Source organism: Haliotis cracherodii, unplaced genomic scaffold (assembly GCF_022045235.1).
Source record: "Haliotis cracherodii isolate W230 unplaced genomic scaffold, xgHalCrac1.p SCAF_12, whole genome shotgun sequence".
Taxonomy (NCBI): domain Eukaryota; kingdom Metazoa; phylum Mollusca; class Gastropoda; order Lepetellida; family Haliotidae; genus Haliotis; species Haliotis cracherodii.
The window spans coordinates 15,530,265-15,549,023 of NW_027266267.1; the positions used below are offsets into that span (position 1 = coordinate 15,530,265).

At 39.0% G+C, this 18,759-nt stretch overlaps 1 protein-coding gene and 1 pseudogene across 1 annotated transcript in view; both read left to right on the plus strand.

Moving 5' to 3' along the window:
* The window catches only part of LOC139457083 (protein turtle homolog B-like), a gene marked incomplete at its 5' end in the record, with an annotated part of 85,916 nt that overhangs the window by 28,288 nt on the left and 38,869 nt on the right, over positions 1-18,759 (plus strand). The window lies entirely within an intron of this gene.
* Positions 12,311-14,399, plus strand: LOC139457584 (uncharacterized; annotated as a pseudogene).

The following is an 18,759-nucleotide window of genomic DNA, read 5'->3' on the forward strand; positions in this document are numbered from 1 at the left end:
CATTTATGTAGGGTATTACCATATGTTCCCTTTGACAGTTATCACCTATACGATCCATCAACAAGTATTGAAGACATCAAACATGCCACAACATACATATATCTATCAGTAAAACTGCTCACAAATGTTTTTGTAGGAGACATCTGCATCTACCAATATGGTATATATTTTCAAACAATAAAAAAAACCTGCGATGCAATGCAATGCACCTGATTGAACATACCTGTAACATATAACAGATATATTTTCTCTCATGAAATTCAATACATTTTGTTATCAAATTGTAAGTACTCACATTTGTATACAATATATTCATGCATACAGGTAAGTATAATCAGCATAAAGAATACAGTAAAATAACATTTTGAATGCAAAATAACATCAACATTACTACGAGGACACCAGTATGTCTGAGATCACTTAAATTTCTAAAACTGTGACATTTCAATGCTCTCTGGTCTCTGCAGAACCAATGGATAGATTAACTTTACATCCCTAACGGCAACTGTTTGAGTAGCGATGGTGCAAGGTAGTGGAGCAGAAGGTCTACCCGATTCGTTAACAACTATGGGATATTGTACGTTCCCATTCTCTTCATGATAATATACACTTCTATGGCAAAGATAACCCAAACTCCTGCATAGAATAGAACGTTAATATCAAACATTGCTTTGATATCTGCCAGGTTATTATCGGTTGAAGCCTTTGTGGGGGATGGAGTTGGTGGAAGCCATCTAAAACGCCTTTCTTAGTCTCGGTTTAGAACTGAAGCTGAAGCTTTCTCAAGATGACAAGCCAAAATTAGCACACTTAGCCTTCTTGACAGAATACCCATGTAGACAGTTAAAAGTATGAGTCCAAAGAAGCATCCATAAATCATATATGATGTTCCTGATAGCCATTGAGACCCTCCTATTGGAGTCCAGTTATTCATAAAAATAGGATCGGTTGGGTCAGTGTAGATTATTTTGGGTTTTTTTGCGAGTTTCACAGCTCTACGAAGACTAATGCTTATCTTTTTATCATCACCCATTATCAAGTATCATTAGCCACTTGAAATGGTAGAATACCATAAAAAGCAGGTTCATTCGTTAGGAAATTTTCCACTTCTGCTCTGAGATCATATGCCGAAAAATAGTGTCTCAGTAGTCCTACATTCAGAGGATATTTGAAATTAGTTTTTGTGGTTGCTTCATGACATCCTGTCAGTCTAGGTGGTATTGTCATTCCATCTCCATCCACTCTACAGTTGCACAACAATGGTATAATGCACAAACTACAGCCTTTCATCATCTTGGTCTTATCTGCACAAGAGTAGACAATTTTTGGAAATTCCAGACAACAACAGGTCGCCAGAATTTAGTTCAAACATAAAATGAGCTGCACCATTCGGAACAAGTCCAATTTCACAAACTTCATGAACCACGTCAATATCATTAAGGAACAAAGCCAAATTGCATGAAGGATTTTGAAATCATCTCTGAGCTGGTAGATTGTGGCATTTTATAAGCATATGATTTTGAGTGCAAAGTTCATTTTGATCACTTGTAAATTCCAAAAACCTCTTGTCAACTGTAGAAATGGCGATATAAGGTATTGTCTCCCCAACCACTGTGGCATCACCAGAAGTGTGATTTAGAGGAATTGGGAATAACTTAACTTGGTAAAAGTTGTGTTGCTCTGTCCTTGGATGTTACTGGTAACATCATAGTGACATAAACAGTACTGTCATGTCTTATGTAATGTACCTTGGTAGCTGTGTAATAGTATGGCAAATCCTTATGAACCAAATGGAAATTTGGATATATATCCTTTAATGCTCTCCTTATTTTTGATAGAGCACGCCTTTAATGTAGGAAAGGTATCAACTCAGGTGATAGTACATTTCGTAACAACTTATATAATCCTGTGCTCAACCGATTAATCTTCCTTTCAACCATAGTAGCAAAATGTAACCCCTTTGCAACAAGTTGTATCCAATGTGCATACATGGCCTGAAACCATCGTATCTTACCATCCTCTACATTTATCAGTTCAGTCAGTTCATTATTATTTGCAATTATACCTTGCTTCAAACCATCTGTTCTGTCATTGGCCTTAGACATGTCAGACCCATGTAATCCTGTGACACATTAAAAGCTGCTTCTTCCGCTCTCATTCTATTTGATAAGATATTGATATGTTGTCGTATTATTTTCACGTCGCTGTCACGGGCGGTATCAAATAAATTGTGTGAGAATTCACCGATAAAAGGTAGCAATGCTCTCTTGGAGCGAGTCTGAGAGCCAGGAATTGGACCTTGAGGAATAATGTTTTTGATCAAGGTGACCCCATCTATCAATTAAGTCTTTTAAAGTGTCATTATGTATGCGATAAGTCATATTCAATACAGCCCTCATTTACGGACTCTCTGTCCAGTTGCTAATGGTGGCAAGTCAGGGGCTTGCCTGTCATGATACATTCTGTGTGAGTCTTGACGCATTTTCAGGTTGGCTTGGATGTTGTCTCTGTTAGGTTTATTGTTGTGCATCTTGCATGGTAGGTTATTCTTCAATCTTCTACCGCTGAGTAATTCTCCTGGTGATGGCAGGTAATTATCTATAGGTGTGGTCCTTAGACACACCAGTGCCATATCAGGATCCATATGGTCTTCTTTAGACTTTATTAGGGTACTCTTCACTGTCTTGATAGACCTTTCTATGAAGCCATTTGACTGGGGGTAATGTGGTGAACTGGTTGTGTGGTCGAAACGCCACTCTTCAGCAAACTCTCTGTAATCTTTGCTATCAAAGTGTCTGCCATTATCGTTGATTATTTTGTCTGGTACTCCATGTTCTGCAAATATACTCTTAGTAGCTGTGATTACAGCAATACTTGTGCAGGGCTTTGGTAACTTTCTTATGACCGGAAACTTTGAATATACCCTAGTAGTAGTCTGCGACGATAAGAAACTCGTTGTTATCATGATGAAATAGGTCTGGACCTACTATCTGCCATGGTCTTGTTGGGATCTCATGAGGCATCAGGGTTTCTTTAGCTTGTGAGTCTTGATGGCTTTGGCATGTAGGGCATGATTTTACAGCTTGATCAATATCTTTGTTTATTCCATCCCAGAATACACATGATCTGGCTCTCAACTTGCACTTGGTTGCACCTTGGTGACCTGCATGTATCTTCTGTAGTACTTCATGTTGCATTTCTTGGGGAATTATGACTCTCTCTCCTTCAAGGATGAGGCTATCTTCAACTGATAATTCATCTCTGTAACACCAGTACGGGCAGATTGGTCCTGGTATTTCTGTGCTGGGCCATCCTTCAACAATCATGTCACGAAGTTCGGTGAGCGTTTGGTCTTGACTTGTGCATGACTTGAGCGTTGTTAGCTTGTCTGATGAAAACTGTACTGGGCTAACCTTGATGTCCAAGTGAATTTCTCTTGTATTCTTAATATTTGGTAGTCTTGATAGACCATCAGCCTGGGTCATTTCTTTTCCTGGTCTGTATCTGATTTTAACTTCATAGTTTTGGAGACGTAGAAGCATTCTCTGTAATCTTGGTGGGGCTGCAGTCAAGTTCTTGGTCTGTCTCTATAATAAATGGCTTTCTATACACATATGTATGGAATCTTTCACATCCAAATACAACTGCCAATATTTCCCTTTCAATATTGGCATATCGTTGTTCAGTGTCAGTCAGACTCTTTGATGCGAATGCTATTGGTGTTCCGTCTTGTGTTAATGCTGCTCCAAGTCCGCGTAAGGATGCATCAACTTGGATCGGTGTCTCTTTGCTTGGATCAAAGTAGCTCAGGGTGCCTTCTTCGCATATGAGAGATTTGATTCACTCGAAGTCTTTGTCATGGGATTCGGACCAGCAGATTCCTTCTTGATTAAGTCACGAAGTGAATCTGTGTGGTGTGACAATTTTGGTACAAATGGTCCCATGTAATTTACTATGCCAAGGAATTCTTGTAGTTCTTTTGGGGTCTGTCGTGTCTTGATTGACTTAATGTCTTCAACTTTCTTTGGGTCTGGGTGAGCTCCTCTCTCATCATATACCATGCCAAAAAAGCTGATCTTCTTTACTTTGATTTCACACTTTTGGTTGTTGAATACACGCCCACATTCAATGGCATTTTCTAATGAAAGGGTATGTTCCTTCCCTAGCAATTCCTTCTGTAATTCAGGATACCTAGTGCAAATAATTAACTGTTCAATAAGCCTGTCACCAAACTCTGCTTTTGTAAATCTGCACTTGAATGCTTGTAGTTTACTTCTTGTTACAAAATCATCAATACTCTCATTTTCTCCTTGTCTGTATTTATGTAGATAAAATCGTTGAACACGAAAGTTTATCTTAGGCTCTATCTGACTGTATAGTCAACTTGTTTTTCAACTTTGGTTTCCTTCGCGGAAAAATTAAGTTCACATTTCTGACGAAATAATCTGAAAGCTCCCACTTGGTCTGGCTTAGACCAGTCCATGTGAGGTCCAGAATCAATATTGTTGTCAATGATCAAGTCAAAAGTTCAAATGGTTATAAAATGTCACTATTATGAAGTTTCCCGATGAATATGTGTGTTTGTTTACATTTTCACGGAAGAAGAACTTATGTCTGGTATGTCATATCCGGCAATCTTGTGACGTCATTTTACTCTGATGCTTGTTACTTGCACGGGTTTTTTCAACCAACGTTCTGAGATATCATGAAAGTTCCAATAATGTCAAATAATACATCTTCAATTAAAAAAAAGTGTTCCCAATAATCCAGTTCTAATAAACGATGATATTTGTTATGAGAAGTATTCACATACACCGGTAGATTGAATGATTTTGATTACAGTTCCGATGAAAGATTCTTCAAAATGGTGGTGCGTCGTTAGTGACGACAGTTCATGTTCAGAGTACAGTTGTGCCTCGTTTATACGGACACTTGCGTCATTTCACAATTCGTCCGTATAAACGAATTTCCATATGACTGAAACCAGCTTCTTACTGGAAGAGTTACTTCCCTTCAATTATGCAACTCATGACAGATGACAGAGCAAACAGATACATCCACTCAGTCTTTATTCATACACGTGTCAAAAAGTCTGTCATGGAAGTTTGAACTTTACCACATTTTGAGGTTTGAATTTTAAACAATAATTCCAAATTGTCAAGATCGCCTGTGTTCTCGTAATAGATATAATGCATCTTCCATCTTCTGGTGTTTTGCTACACAGTATCGTGATAAGTCATTTGAATTTTCCGGGAGATTTAGCCACTTTTGTTTGTCTTTTAAAATGTCACCAATTGTCGATTTTCCTATGGTATGTCCAAATTCAGTGCCACAATGCGTACTGGTGGTTTCTAAATTTGCTTACAGGTGTTTTTCTTTAAAAAGACAAATTTCCCTTTTTTCGCGTGCTGTAACTGCGTGTCGCTTACGTTTCGCTGGTTGACAGGCCATACTTACACAACTTTGACCTCTGACCTCCATAGACGCCATATTTATCAAAGGGGATTACATGTACAATAAACAAGCTCGTCTCAAACGTAACTCAGTGTCACTTGGTTAATTGACTTCTCACGAATCAAAGGATTACAACCAGCGGAAGGATTACCACCAGTGGAAGTGTATTGTCCGGATAAGTGAGACAATTTTGTGTGCGTTTCAGTGTTTTGTGTATGAAAATGACCGTCCGGTTCCGGAAAGTGAATTTCCGGATATAAGGGTAAATTTATATAGTAATTATTTCGTTTTGAATGAAAATCGTCTGGGAATCGAGGTTTCCGGAAATCTGAAGTCCGTATAAGCGGGGCATGAATGTACACACATTTCTTACTTACTGCAATGCAGTGTTATTCCAATCCATGAATATCCTTATGAATGCCTAAGAATATAATATTTCACACTCGCGGACAATTTCAAAGCACACACTGATATATGATTTATGATATTTGATAGATCTGTTCCGTTCGCCTGTCAGCCCAACGTCTCAGTTGTGAGTACCCTAATTTTGTCTGTTTTTCCAAATGATAAAAATTTTGCAATTTCAGCACCATCACTTATCCTAAATGATCAAACACACAGGGTGACGAAGCAAAATTTCACAGATGATTTTTTTGTTTTTTGTTTTTTTTGTTCAGTGTCCAAACTGTTCGATGTACACATCTCTTCCAACGTTGTTTCAGCGGTAAATATTCACAATTCACAGTTCTAATGTCGGCGAGATAAGTTTCTCACTCGCTGCCACCATGTAATGTTCTCAGGTTGTCGTATCAGCTGAGAACTGCACAACGAACGCTGGGTTTGGTTAGTCACTGTTTACTGATATACTAAGAGACGTCTGTACAGGCTGACGGCTTCCTGGGACTCACACCACGCATGCGTATAGATGTACAATGCTGATAGTCTAAGATACTAGTATCCTGACGGATAATTATGGATCATGTATTATTATAGGTATATTAATGTCAATCTGTTACACCTATGAAACCATAGCGTTCCTATTTGTAAAACAATATCCAACAATCCCAATTGATCGTCATCAATATGTACCATACAACAAATTAACTTCCCATTAATAATGTCTACCAACATTAGGGAAACCGCAGAACACAGTGCTGTGCTCATACAGTCTCAATTCATGTGTCAACAATATGTTGTACTTGTGGGTCAGTTGAATATTCATAGAGCTAAAGGCCTTGTTATGTAACTACCTTAAATTCTAACGTCAGTTCAGTCCCAATAATTAGTAGTCGTATTTTCTTTCTAACTCACATGGTTGAATCCTTGTCAACCGTCTTTGCACAATACTGCATCATATGTCTGAATCATTCACAAAACATCTCTTCTCCTCAACAGGAGGTACACAATAGCCTTCTGACTTTACTTTTTAAGGGGCTAAAACAAGGACTGGTCGGCTCGGCTCGGAGTCAGTATACTGTGTCTGAGTGGGATATTCATGTTAAACTGTCACATGGTATCTCAGTGAGCTGGCACTATAAATCGGCATCAGTCTGGACTAGTACAAGCAGCCACACAAACACACAGGTGAGGGTTTATATTCTCGCCGGCTCAAGGCATCTGCATTGCCATGTGATGTGGTATTGTCTTTGTGTTTTGTTCAGGCTCTTGCCACTATAGGCTACCACTCTTTCTCTACCTTCAGAGTCTTTCTGGCCTAGGACAAATCCTATGCCAAAAGAGCTACTGTCTGTGTACAGTATGAAGGGTTTGTTGAAGTCATGAAAAACCCGAATTGGAGACGAGATAAGTGCCAGCTTCAAGGTCTGAAATGCCTTGTCAGCATCCTCAGACCAAACAAATGGTACGTCCTTACCAAGTAATGTATTCAGTGGAGCTACAATATGGGCATAGTCCTTGACAAACTTTCTGTAGTACCCACACAACCCTAGTAGCTTCTCAGGTCACCTACTTTCTTAGGTCTGGGAAAAGACTTAACAGCCTCCATCTTACCTGGATCAGTTTTAATACCTTCTTTGGTAAGAACATGTCCAAGGAATCCCACTTGTTTGACAGCAAATTTGCATTTAGAGGGCTTCAATTTCAAGTTAGCCTCCCTTAGCTTGTCAAATACTGCGTTCAGGTATATCAAATGTTCGACAAACGTCTTGCTATACACCAAAATGTCATCCAAGTAAATCAACGTGAATTTGAACGACATTGAAAAAAACAGGTTCGACATGAGAAATGCAAATGAGCTAGGTGCTGAAATCAAACCCATGGACATAACAAGCCACTTATAACTTTACCTGTAGGCACACTGGCTTCAATTCTACATCCCAAGGATCGCTATGTCCAGTTATGCATCTACCTGTAGGCTTCATCAACCTTTTGATGATCCCGGAAGAGATTGTTCATCCCCATCTCCCAGGTGTTACCTCAGAGGTTTCCTGTACAGCGAATTTGGTTACAATCTACAATCCTCCGTGCCTACAACTTTGCGGGACTGCCTCCTCATGAGACAACTGCTGTCGCATCTACAATGGCTGTACATAGCAACTGCTTCTTAAGTGCTATCATGGGAGGATGATTCTGGAAATCCAACAAGGTCCTCGATTAACACTACTTATGAAATATCTCCGTAACCGATGTCCAATGGCTACACCACTTTGGCTCAACAATTAATGACAGCCTGTCAACAGTCAACCACTCACGCAGTCGAGTATTTCGTATCGTGTACAACATGAATAAATAATTTAGAGCCACTTTTTTGTTTTGTTAAACCTAATCCGGGTCCCAGATCAAGGCTTCAATGGAGAAGCCAAAAACTCATCTGTAGAGACAATAGTCCAATCCAAAGTAACCATTAGGTGCGGCTGTTTCGATGGTGTCCCAAACCCTTACCTGCTCACCTCTGCTTCGAGCACATGATGTCTCAAAATTGGTTTGAAGATCCTCTTATGGATGTTGTTGATCATTCCTCATCATGTCTCAACGATTTCTATCCTGCAGTGGGATAAATAGTTTTGTCATAGCGTAAAATGAGATGCCAAACAATTGAGGTCTTTCCTAATACATAAATTTTGTTTGTAGAGCTAATCGCCTGGAGCCAGCTTCCTGACTGGTAAAAAGTCGTGGTTGAATAGGTTACCCTACTTCATAACTACTCAGTCGTCAAAAAAGAAAAGAGGACTACATGTATATCCTATGTGAAAACACACAAATGCATGATATACGCGATGCCACAGAGTTGTGTCCGTGTGGCGTAAAGGGGTATTCTAATTCATTGCACAGAGATCCACCAATAAAATCACGAGTTGTCTTTGGATGCAAATGTGTAACAATCTTAGGATTGAAGCATGTTTAGCACCAGCTTCCTCATGTATATCTCACCGTTATAAGACAAAGACAGGCTGGGGTATCTGCAGCCAATACATGCATAGAGAGAGTCAGGATAAGTTCTAAAAATTGTAAATTTTGCAGTATATTGTATATTAATGAATACTATATCACACGAGCTATGCCCACCCATCCATCCCCACATCACAATTACACAACCTATCAGCTCGAGGAAAGAGAATGATGAGGCAGAGTGGGTCAGGTGATCAGCACAGGTACAGCATGAGATTTGGGTGATTGACAAGAGTGATAATACCAGGTATTCGCAAAAATCCTACCCAACTGGTGGCACTTGTCAAAAACACATGCAAAGGCAAGTTATTTGTTCACCTGTAAAAACATGGAAAGATATTATACAAGTCAAAATAGGGGATTGCATCAGACATCATTTTGTCACTGATGCTTTAAACTTTGAAATGTCATCCAAATGTCTAACATAAAACATTTTGAAAGCTGTACTGAGACCTGTGAAGATCCGGGATAGAATAGGTCTTCAGCAACCCATGCTTGCCGTAATAGGCGACTAAAGGGATCGAGTGGTCAGACTCGCTGACTTGGTTGATGCATGTCATCGTATCCCAATTGCGTGGATCGATGCTCATCATGTTAATCTCTGGATTGTCTGATCCAGACTTGATTATTTACAGACCGACATCACATAGCTGGGATATTGCTGAGTGCGGCTTTAAACAATAAACAAACAAACAAACAAACAAACAAACAAACTGAGGCCTTGAATGTTGTAACCTTATCAAACATCTTCTGAGCATGTCTTTTGACGCTCTTTGAAATATTGGTAGAAAGAGCATGCGCGATTGTACCTCTGACACTCAATAGGAGAGGTGATATGAATCTATGTATTCTTCAGAGACAAATATGTTCAAATAATATCATCATTTGATGAGAAAGGTCTGTGAGAACTAACTCAGTAAGTCAGTCACAATGACAATTGTTAAGTGTGGTGATTACATCATTGATCAACTAGCCAATCATGGAAAGATGTGGTACTGGTAACTACAAACTTAGTAAATTCATAGATTACTGTAGACTGTATCTGTCTGCCTGGTAACAGATTGAGTCAGTACTACGATAGTTTTGGTGTGCATTTCTTCATTTGTTTCACTAGGATTGGTCGTAGCGGGTATATTTCTGAATGATCATGCCTTCAAACTCTCTTACTTTTCTCAATGAATGCTGAAATGCTGAGTCCAAGATTAAGGGGTTTAAATGATCAGAAACAACGCTTTGGTATGTTTTCATGCTTAGGAATTCCCTGGTGTTTCCCCAGGAATGTGGAAATAGCCCGTCAGTGTTTACGTCATTTCAAGAATGCAGTCTCGTGAAAAAACTTATCGATGTCCAATCTCAGAGTGAGCACACAATGTCAGCAACCTATTCCACTCAGCCACTGAATCTTCCACAAGAATAAAAGTCCAACAACTGGTAGTCTAGATCATGTACTTTGTGTACCCCTCAGACAAGTGTAAATTGACACAGCTCCCATGCCCGAAAGCCATTTAGAAAGTGGTCAAATGTAACAGATGTTATATTTGGGGTAACACTTTCTTAGTAAAACATAGACATAAAATGGCTGAAATATTGCAGATGTGACTTTAAATTTTAACTCACTCACTCACTCACTCTTAGTAATGTTCAAATTCTAGTACTTTTTTTTCAGTTGAGTCTAATCTGGGATTCAGATTGAGGCACCTAATCGCCAGGAAACAAAGTCGGCGACCTAACCCACTCAGCCACCAAGGCTTCCACAGAAATGAAAGTCTGACAACTGGTAGTCTAGATCACATATCCTTCCGTAACATAAGTTCGATCATAACATAAGTTCGATCAGCCATTTTCATCACTTTCTCTCACGTTGTTGTACGAGATTTTGCGGTACCTGGAGCTTTTATCAAGAGCGGCAGCCTTTCGCTTTTAACCAAGGATTCCTTAACTCACTTTTTCCACAAACAAAACATCGTAATATTAAAGAAATAAGCGTCTGCTTTGTTTACTATCTAGACAATGGAGGTCACGTGACACAATAGGTCACGCCCTCACCAGATTAAAAATCTATGGAAGCTTCACTGGGCCATATGGTTACATCCCATTAGTGAGACATCCCATTAGTGAGACACCCATTGTAAGACAGTGGAGTAGGTGGGATTAATTAAACAAACACAGCCAGTCTACCCACTTAACAATGGTCACAGCCCATGATTAGCGGATTAATTAATAAGAGTAGGCCAGTAATTCTGTTTGAATATTCTCAGGAAATAAATGAGTTAGGAGCTAGTAGGAGCTTACTAAAAAATTTGAGATGCATGTTTTGTTAAAACTTACTCATTACACATATAAATTCCCCCTAGTCTGTTAACATTTCATGCACAATCATGGCAGGTTTGCAGCAGGTTGAGTTCATTACCAGTAAAAGAGCTACTCTCCAGGTTCTCTTTTAGGGATATCTCCACTACAAGAACAAAGTAAGACAAACTGGTACTCATTGGCGATGTACCGTTAAGACCTGCATTGACAAATGTACAACAGTTGGAAATTTTGTTAGAAATTTCACTGTATACAACCACCCACTAGAAGACACCAGCAGAATCCAATTCCTTCGTAGCTTAAGGAAGACAGCAAGAGAAGAACCAACCACTCCTATGCCAGCCCTCTACAACGACGAGGTCTTTAGACATGATCCGGAGGCTGCAGCTATATTTCCCTCCTTCAGCTCAGTCGGCAACGCCATGTACAGACACCGCAGTCACACCAACCCGAAACTCCCTAAAACCAGAGCTGAAGTCGACATTGCAGTACCCCGGAGAGAGACCCATGGTGGTGAGCGGTTTCTGCTTTTTGGATTATGAAGCCAGATTCCCTCTTTCGCTGTGGAACCATCACCAGACATACTTGGAGGGTTTCCACCGATTGACAATCGACTTTCCAGACTGAAGGATCAGCTATCCCAGGGTATCAAGACACCACTCTAGTTCTTGGATGCTGTTGGCAAACTTCTGAAGATGGATTAAGGTTGTGTCAGTGTGACAACCTTGATGTGAACTGTGATGTGAACTGTGGTATTAACTTTAACTGAACTCTAAGTGGCGAATATGTTAAAACAATGGATTTAAGGGATGAATGAATTAAAATGTTGAATGAAGTAAAAAAGGGTTTCAAGCATCTTGAGTAATTTCTTTTGTCTATAATAAGACAAGTCCATTTTCATGATAGGGGTTAATTACCTGATTAACATGTGCAACCAGGTATGACCTTGTTGTTTTAAGGTGTCTCACAACTGGGCTGTCTTACTAATGGGAGGAGACCGGCCATATCTTATTTCGATTTCCATGTAATTTTAAAGCTTTCTGGTCGATGTGAACTTTTTATATTAGGGATTTTCAAGTGTATGCTAGTTATTTCAAAGAATGAATTTAATATTTTAGGCCATCTTCGAGAACCAGCAGGGAGGGGTCAGTACCGTCAATATATGTCAAGCGCACTAGACATGGCATATGAAGCTGTTATTGATGGGATGGCTATAAGGAGAGCTTCTAGGAAATTTTGTGTACTGTTTTCGACTTTACATTATCGGATTAACGGGAAAGTGTCAATTGACTGTGTAACAACCGGAAAGGAGCCTCTTCTTTCACTTGAGGAAGAAAAGTTATTATTTGACCACATCGAAGTCATGGCTAACTTTGGATATGGTTACTCCAGGGCCGAGGTTACCGCTATTGCCACTGATCTTGCAATCCATCTTGGAAAAAGAAGTAAAGATGATCCACCTCTTTCTATGCAGTGGTTTTACGGTTTTGTGAAGAGATGGCCTGATCTTCGAGTAAAAAAAAAGCCCCGATCTTTAGAACTTCAAAGAGCCAAGGCAACATCCGAGGAAACCATTACACATTACTTTGATGAACTTGGCAGCATTTTAAAGAAATATAGGTTGGAGGACAGTCCACAGAGAATCTATAATGTAGATGAAAAGGGACTTGTAGAAAATCACGTTCCACCTTCCATAGTTTCAAGTCAACAACTGCCAACGGCTGTTGTAGCAGCGAGGTCAAGCACAACAACGGTCATCGGATGTGGTAATGCGTCAGGAAATGCTATTTCTCCGTTTTTCATCTTTAAGGGACAAAGAATGCAAGAGGAGCTTTTGTCAGATTGTACACCAGGATCGACTGGAACTGTTACGGAGACGGGATGGTCAAACACGGAAGTTTTCCAGCATTATATCTACAATCTCATTTCAAGAAACACGCTGTCGCTGCTTCTGAAGAGTTTCCGTTGTTGGTCTTGTACGATGGTCACAAGTCCCATATTTCCATTCCACTTACCGTATTCGATGTAATAAGCGCCCCGCTCTAATAAACGCCCACGGCACTATTTGCTAATATATTGGCTAGTGAACAATCCCAATTAGCACCCCTTCCGATTGATTAATGTACACAAGACTTATTTATTCGCGTATAATAAGCACTTGTTATATGCACACTTAATTATGGGCAATTAAATTCGGGAAAAATATATCTGTCGTACATAAACATTTCAGGCTGTCAGCATAAACCACGAAATTCATATTTCAATTCAACTTTTTTTCACCAGAATAATATTCTAATTTTGAGAGTGCCCTGGGCACTTATTACGTCGAGTACGGTATTACCTGGGCACATGAAATTAATATTGTTCTATTTGTGCTTCCAGCTCATACTTCACATGTTTTACAACCGATGGATGTTGGTTGTTTTGGACCTTTTCTAAGGTTTACAACAACCTTCGTCACAAGTCCATATGTGAGAATGCTTCATCATCAATTGACAAACACTTGATTTGTGAATTAGCATGCAAGGCCTATAATCTCTCACTCACTACTTCTAATCTACAGTCTTCTTTCCGGAAATGTGGAATCTATCCATTTGACGAGTCAACTACTACCAAAATCAACTTTGCCCCGTCTACATTCTTTAAACAAGCTTCAAAGTCGAATGGCGAAAAAGATGACAGCGATGAAATTAGTTCCTTGACAGAAGTTTCAACTTTCTTTCAAGACAAAGAAGATGTTTTAAGCAAGAAGGTGTTGCCTACCAGGAAAAGTAACGTTCTTAGCCGTTGTTGGTGGTATGCCCATAACAGAGTCTTCTATTTTGGATAAAATAGTTTCACATCAGGCAAAGACATATGTGCCAAAGAGGAAATCTCAACCACCTAAAAGCTCCAAACCAATTTCGAAGAAGAAGAAATGCATCCAGGCATCGCCCCGACCGTCAACAGGCAAAGCGGCAGATAATTCTCCTGTATCTATCAACGAAAGCGATCATTTGGATTGGTCTTCTGACAGCGACAGAGAGGCAGATAATGAAGTTTGTTGTGTTTGCAGCAAACGTGAGCCACAGGCAATTGGCAACTGTTATTCAGAACTTTACACTAGCTGGGCTCAATGTACTCATCCAACCTGTCAGCATTGGGTACAACTTCGTTATTGCACCTCAGTGCATGTAGTCAGAAGAAACTCTGAATTCTGGTGTCCTTGTCATAACGAAAAAGAATAATAATATCCAGACTGTATCTTGTGTAAATATGTTAATTTTCATGTTTTCTTCACATTTTAACATTTGTGTGGGATTTTTTCTAAACATTACAAGAAAAACGATAAATCTGACAACGTGGCATTGTGTGATGTCCTGTGACACGGATAGCACTCCATACATTCCACTGTATGCAGGAGAGGGAGCCAACCAATCAGGTGACCGAACTTATGTGGCGTTGTTTCTAGGTCATGTTTGTTTACTTCAAACATGGCGGTCGAAGTATCGATCGATCTGACAGTGGTTTTCAATGGAATTTTGCCAATATGGACGCTAATAAACAGTAATTAAGGTGAGCCTTCGTTTTCTTTATGTTTGCTTTGTTTTCCGCTAGGACGGCGCGGGATTGCTTATGTGATCGAACTTATGTTACGCAAGGATACTTTCTGTACCCGTAGTACGTGCTCCCGGATGGGACTAAACCCCCAAAAGTACTAGAATTTGTACTTTACAAAGAAAGTGTTATCCGTCTGAAGGCTTTTATTTGTACTAAGGCCACATACAATACATACATTTGAAATAGTGTGGTACATGAAAACAGGCAATGTCAGGTACACATTGACAGATTTACAGGCTTTTCATAATTACGTTTTCTTTCATAGCTGTAATACAGGTATTTACATACCGGTAGTTTTCCAAGTAGGGCAGAGCCGTAAATGTTCATCAATATCAGGTCATCTACCTTCGTTTACCTTAAAGGGGCACTGATCTAACGCCATTCCCCGGACTGGTTGTTGCCTTTGTTATTATTTTTTCCCCCGTGAGTACCCAAATGATACGCAACGCAACTGAGCGTGACCAGAGACTGCAAGTACCGTCTGCAAGCTACCGTCTGCAAGTACAGCTAAATAAACTTGGAGGCTGGAGGTAATATTTGTTTTACGCATTTTTGCATAAACACTGATTGGTTAACTGTGATCTATAAAGGTTCGACAAAAGGCGCATGTTAAATAATTTCTTCAGCCTAAAAGAACAGACAAAAAGAACGGCGGAGCTCATCGGAAGTCGTCATTTAGAAATACCCCAGATGGTTATAGTTTAATACTAAAAAAAGTATCCATGCAGTGAAAGCATTTTCGGATTTCGGATTGTGTAATACGATTACTACTCCCTTGTTGTCATACACGTTTTCTCGTATAACCCTACACTTGTGTATTTGTCGTCATTCACTTGATGCTCAGTTAATGAATTTATTACAGGTACAATTAGTGGTAGCATCACTTAGATTACCTGACAAAGGTTCTCATTTGGCATTTATTGTGTCTGGGGTAATTATTCAATCTAAATCCAGGTTTGAAGTGAGGTTATGTAATATGCACGTGGCAGCCCAGCAAGAGATGAATGATTAGTTGATTTACTTTTTTTTGTTAATCAACGGATCGTTCCCAGTCATCAAAGGATTAACAGAAAATACGTTGATTGATTAATCACTGTTATCTTGCACAGTGGATATGTCAAAAGTGAGTGTTTACGTGTCTAGGTTTACTAAAACAAAGGGAATACACTCATATCATGGTGTGAAGTGCCGATGTAAAAACAACATACAATTTGTTCAAAGGGTTAACTGATAATACGTTGATTGGTTGCTCATTGTTATCAAACTCAATGGATTTTTTAGGAACCGTCGACGTAATGAAAATAGTTGTCACGTGGCCTTTCTCAGCCGACCCTTGAGACTTGACACCCGAAACGATATATATCTTTTAGAATATTTGATAGTTACAGAGACACGTGACATCGAATAAGTTATTTTGTATAGCTGCAGACGAGTGGGATATTATTCCTTTGTGTGGATATTCGAGGATACATTCCTCGAATAAGGAAGCTGCCTATTTATACACATAAATTTGGTAAGTTGTAATTATGGTATTTGCATTTTGTTTTCCTTCATTTGAACCGATTCGTTCTTGTTTTTCTACGTCTTGGTTGGGAAATTCTTCAATGCGCGATAGACGTTGTTTTCACAGGTCATTTCCTTTGTGATTCTCTCAGGCAATTTTTAAAATGTGTAAATATTTCAGTCATTTTGACTAAAAAATCTGTCCAGATTGATTAAGACGATCAAAAGGGCCTACAAACATCACAACAGATTATTATGTAGGATTAGAAGCCCAACAACATAGAAATGTACTTTTCAACGTAACATTTTCAGTCTCTTGGTGATGACATTAAACATCAAAATGTTTTGAATTCGTTATCATAATAATACAGATGGAAATGTTTTTCAGTCACTTTGTAAAATAACTGAATATTTAGACGTTTAATAAATATGTTACACATTTTGACAGTAAAAAAATATACACACTATAAAAAAAGCAATGCTCAGGTGAAATATTTACTTTGTGTTGCAAGTCAAAATAGTGTAAACGAAAATCGCAAAATTACCAAGCAAGTGACTTATCAAAACTTCGTCACCATTACCGATGCTACCCACAAAGATGCCTACATTTCCTTATTATCTCGAAAACTGTATTTCATTTTGTTGATCAATGTGACCATACGCTCTTATTACTACCAGTATCCATAAAAGTGACTAATGCGCTTACGAATGGTGCAACAGAGGTCGCGAGCTAGTCTAGATTTCTGCTCTACATCCGGGTACTCACTGGGAAAAAACAATAACAAAGGCAACAACCAGTCCCGGGGAATTGCGTTAGATCAGTGCCCCTTTAAGTCTTAGTTGCTTGGCTCTAAGCCTTATAACATTTCGATATTTTATTTCAGTAATAATGGAAAGGTATTTTTCATGTTCCAGGAGACTTTTAAACTCTTTATACAGGATGTACCTAGAACCAGCCTTGATAGTACTATTCCATGATTGGTAGAACATATTTATCAAAACGTTTTTAAAACTACTAGTAGTATAGGTAATGATGGTTCTGGACCACTTCCACTGGAGCCGGATTCATATACCTATACTGCTACTACAGATGGAATTTTTTATGCCAAAATGATTATGTGATTTAACGATAGTCATGGCTCTAGCTCACCAATACCTGGGTCCAATCATTGCTTTAGATGAGTCTAAATGGTAATAAAAATATTCTTCATTATTTTTATCGATAAAGCGATATTCAACATTTTTATTAAGTTCTTCGTTCATTTTACTAGGAGACCAGACTATATAACTACACTCTTTTTGTAAATTGATAAGAAACAATTGATTACCGTATTTGGTTGGTTTGACATCACTGATATAATAAAACCCTTGTGGTAATTCTCTCCATTTAATAGTTTTTTCCATTATTATATATTTATGTAAGCATTTGTCTAAATGTAATCACACGATAGTAAGCAATTTATTTTTAATCTCCAACCAGTTCTTTGGTTTTGGCACGGAATAATTGACGCGCTTGTTGCCTCCCCTGTTCTATGAACTTTTTTTTATCGTCTTCGCTAATTCCATTGGTCTTACGAGATTTTGATCGAATCTCCTGCTTCATTACGTTGTATTTGGTGAGTTCTGACAGCACTAAACGAAACTCCTCCTCGGATATCTTACAATCGGCCATTGCTGTCGAAATATGATCCTCAATGCTGTTCAACTTTGCTTCGGCGAGTATCCGAATACTATCGTGTTTTAATACTTTCTTTTGCAACCTACGAGAAATGAATTTTATCGCTATTCCTGTCAGTCCCGAGACTCCGGCGGTTATTTCCATGCCGAGCACGATAGGCGCGGCGATTATAGTTGATAGTAAACCGACACCGGCTACACCGAGTCCCATGCCAGCCACTACAAGAGCGGTGTCAACTCCGTCCAGAGCATTCACGGCTCTGCGATACTTTTTATACAATCCAAGTCTCAACTCCCTATCCTTTTCTATTCGATGTTTTATGTCGCTTATTTGATGTAATCGAAATCCATCAACAGTTTCCATCTTTTCATCGAGCGCTGGATTTAAACTCATAGTGTATATTACGAATATATTATAGTCTTTAATTGGTCTTGCTTAAATGTTTTGAGAGTATACATCAACCTTATCAAATGTATATTATACGGCAAGAATATCTTAGAAAGAGAAATTCTGTCACTTTTAATAATTTGAACCCCCTCGAGGGTTGTAACGGGTGATGCTCCAACATGAATAATACTGCAACGTTGACGCTCGTGTTTCTTGAGCCATTTAATCGATAGACCTGGTAATATTTCGAAGGCATCTACCGGCGCATCTCCGAACAAGACTTCAATAATAAGCGTAGAAATATTAGGTATTGCACTCAAGTTAACTTTAATATCATCGAATTCAGTAACCAAATTTAAACTAACATTTTGGATTGCCGGACGACTATATAACATATGACCTGGTTTTTCTGGCAGGGG